Genomic DNA, 3,919 nt, shown 5'->3' on the forward strand with positions numbered 1-3,919 from the left:
GCGGCTTCGTATCGTAAAACGCGATGAATTCTTCTCTCTGGTATTTTCTCCCCGAAACACAATATATAGAGTTGGAGTTGGAGTCGGAGGAGCTCCAAGGGGCCCACGAGGTACGGGGGCGCGCCCCCTACCCTCGTGGACAGGTGGTGGGCCCCCTGGCCTTCATCTTTTGCAGGTATTTTTTATATTTTCCAAAAAGTTGCTCCGTGAAGTTTCAGGTCATTCCGAGAACATTTGTTTCTGCACATAAATAACACCATGGCAATTCTGCTGAAAACAGAGCCAGTTCGGGTTAGTTCCATTCAAATCATGCAAGTTAGAGTCCAAAACAAGGGCAAAAGTGTTTGAAAAAGTAGATACGACGGAGACGTATCAACTCGCCCATGTTGTGTCGTTGCTCGTCATCTTACAAGCGATAGAATCTTGGATGGATACCATTTTGAAAGAGGATGCGTATGTCTTGGATCAAGCGTTGACCATGAAATGTTCAAATCGACACAAAGATAACAGAACTTGGCCACCTCTGTCTAGAACTGATTTAAGTGCGAAGAATAAATTGGCAGTCAGAAGTTTCTCCAGATAGGTGTCACTTGGCAAACAACAACAAAGTTTCTATGTTGATAAATCTCTATGTAAATCACAGATTCGCAGCGACTACAGCTTGTAGTTACACTAACTGAAGGGGCACCCATCTTCTATTAGGAAACTGCAGCTGGAGAATCAAGCGTTGAAGCCAGCGATAATCAAACCAGAATGGCAAAAAATCACTTGTGGTTCGCATAAAGTTGAAACAACATTTCATATATCAGAAAGCCTTAGCAATAGATCATGTTACCAAAAATACATCGCAGCGATGGAATAACAAAGAGAACCGAATCTCCGCAACATGTAGTCCTCAAACGCTTTAGAAATACAACAGCAGACTTGCATTCCAGGTCCATCCAAACAACAAGATAAGTTCTAGGCTAGAGATTGAGATTGAGAACAAGAATATAACCAGTCATTTCTACTTTCGGAAACACAAGGCTGCAAGATCTTAAGTTCTAGTTTAATTAGAGCTAGAGGTTAGGAACAAGAAAATAACCATTCATGTACAACTAAAGTTCATATGCATATAAATACATTCAGAAACAGGAAAATAAGTAGAGAGAAGAACGTAGATATTAAAATATTCATATTAGTTCCAACAAAACAGTAAAATATCCATAGTTAAGTAGTAGCGTGTTTACGCCTGCGTGGCTACTATAAATGGCCACTCAAACACAAACAGAGTACTAAGTTCAATGAATAGATAGCTAGCTGAATAAGTCCAGTACATGAGTGTAGTCAAGCACCAACCGCTTTATCACAACCTCATGAAAGTCAGCCCAAATCACTTGCTTCCTTGCTTGTACCATTAATGTAACTCTAGTACCATGAAAAAGATTGACAATTGTGGGGCTCCAATACACAACACATTTAGTGTCCGTCTGCTAATGACTCCGAGAACAAAGGAACATAGGAAAGGTGCATTACGGAACGAGTAAAGAGACTTGCCGGTAACGAGATTAAACTAGGTATTAAGATACCGACGATCGAATCTCGGACAAGTAATATACCGATGACAAAGGGAACAACATATGTTGTTATGCGGTTTGACCGATAAAGATCTTCGTTGAATATGTAGGAACCAATATGACCATCCAGGTTCCGCTATTGGTTATTGACCGGAAGTGAGTCTCGGTCATGTCTACATAGTTCACGAACCCGTAGGGTCCGCATGCTTAACGTTCGGTGACGATCGGTATTATGAGTTTATGTGTTTTGATCTACCAAAGGTAGTTTGGAGTCCTAGATGTGATCACAGACATGACGATGAGCCTCGAAATGGTCGAGACATAAAGATCGATATATTGAAAGGCTATGTTTGGACATCGGAAGGGTTCCGGATAAGTTCGGGCATTTACCGGAGTACCGGGGGATTACCGGAATCCCCCGGGGAGTTAATGGGCCTTAATGGGCCATGCTGGAAGAGAGGAGGAGGCGGCCAAGGTGCCCCTCCCAGCCCAATCCGAATTGGGACGGGGTCGGCCCCCTTTCCTTCTCTCCCTCTCCCTCTTCCTTCTTCTCCTACTCCAACTAGGGCTGGGAGTTGGACTCCCCCCTGGGCGCGCCATGAGAGGGCCGGCCCTCCCCTCCTCCACTCCTTTATATACGGGGAGGGGGGCACCCCATAGACACACAAGTTGATTGTTTAGCCGTGTGCGGTGCCCCCTCCATATATTTCCACCTCGGTCATATCGTTGTAGTGCTTAGGCGAAGCCCAGCCATGGTAACTTCATCATCACCGTCATCATGCCATCGTGCCGACAAAACTCTCCCTCGACCTCAGCTGGATCTAGAGATCGTGGGACGTCACCGAGCTTAACGTGTGCAGATCGCGGAAGTGTCGTACCTTCGGTGCTAGGATCGGTCGGATCATGAAGACGTACGACTACATCAATCGCGTTGTCATAACGCTTCCGCGTTCGGTCTACGAGGGTACGTAGACAACACTCTCACCTCTCGTTGCTATGCATCATCTAGATAGATCTTGCGTGATCGTAGGAAATTCTTTGAAATTACTGCGTTCCCCAACAACAAATAGTAAAAAATGCACTTCCAACTATAGGGAAAAAGTTGCACATTGACTACTAAGAAGTTGACTGGGGCAGCAGACGAAATTGCACATCTCACTTGATAGTGGGTAGTTTGGGATGAGATGCCATCAACTAAAACTGCACATCCATGGATATAGAGAAAGTTGCACATCGACTACTAGGTAGTTACACATGAACAACTGGCCAGTTGCACAAAATGGAGGCAAAATTGCAAAAAAGAAAGTTTGTCAAAACATACTCATGTGGGATCTAGTTTCGAAGACACATCACGAGGAGTTCAACGGTGAAAATGCATCTTAATTTCGATATTCAGTTGAAAAGTTATGACTTTTCTAAATGCTACAATCCGAATTAAATGCATTCACACTTGTTCCTATGTGTGCTTTTTCAATTTTGTTTACACACACTGTATGGTCTTTGTCTTTTTCTTATTAGGAGGACAAAATATTTTCTAATCTGTTCGATTAGGACAAAAGTATACTAAAAAGAGAAGGCTGCCCTAGAGTGCTACCGAGCCACCGGCCGCTCGGTAGACACATCCTAAGATTTTTCTTGAGTGCATGATTTTTTCCCCTTCCATTGCAATGCACGGACATATTTACTAGTATATATATAGACACACACTACCATCTATCTAGAACTAATTGTTTTTATCTAGATACATCTGTAAGTACATAAATCTAAGACAAGTAAAACAGAACGGAGGTAATGTTTGCTTATTGTTTCCGTTACTACAATGATGAAGTCGAGCTTGATCCTCGTACTCCACCGTACCTAGGAAGAAGATGCCGTACGTACGTCACGGACACAAGTACTGATTTTGCACACTCCCATGCAAGCAAGTAAGGTGCAAGAAAGCACCCCTGTCTGCTGCGGCCATGGAGGAACGACTGGACCCGGCGGTGGGACGGCCGGATCCAAGCGGCAACCACATAGGGGCGATGATGGCAGCCTTGACGAGAGGACAAAAAGGACTGAGAGAGAGAGTATTGATCTCACGGTGGTCTTTCGCGGAGTTTGAGATTTCACGGAGCAGTTTGTGTCGATCGGTCAGGTTTATCTTTTTCTGAATCCGTAGAGTTACTAAGGAGGTGTTTGTTTCCAGGGACTTTTTGATGTAGGAACTAGAAAAAGTCTTTTTTAGAGACTTTTTAACCAAACAGAAGGGACTACTAGGGACTAAAAGTTGCTTTTTGAGACTAAATGAAGAAGACTCCCAAGGAGAGTCTTTTTTGGGACTTTTGAGGACTTTTCTAACAATGTCCCTTCATACACCCATT

The sequence above is a fragment of the Triticum urartu genome, chromosome 3A (genome assembly GCF_056163025.1).
Source record: "Triticum urartu cultivar PI428250 chromosome 3A, HENAU_Tu73, whole genome shotgun sequence".
NCBI lineage: Eukaryota > Viridiplantae > Streptophyta > Magnoliopsida > Poales > Poaceae > Triticum > Triticum urartu.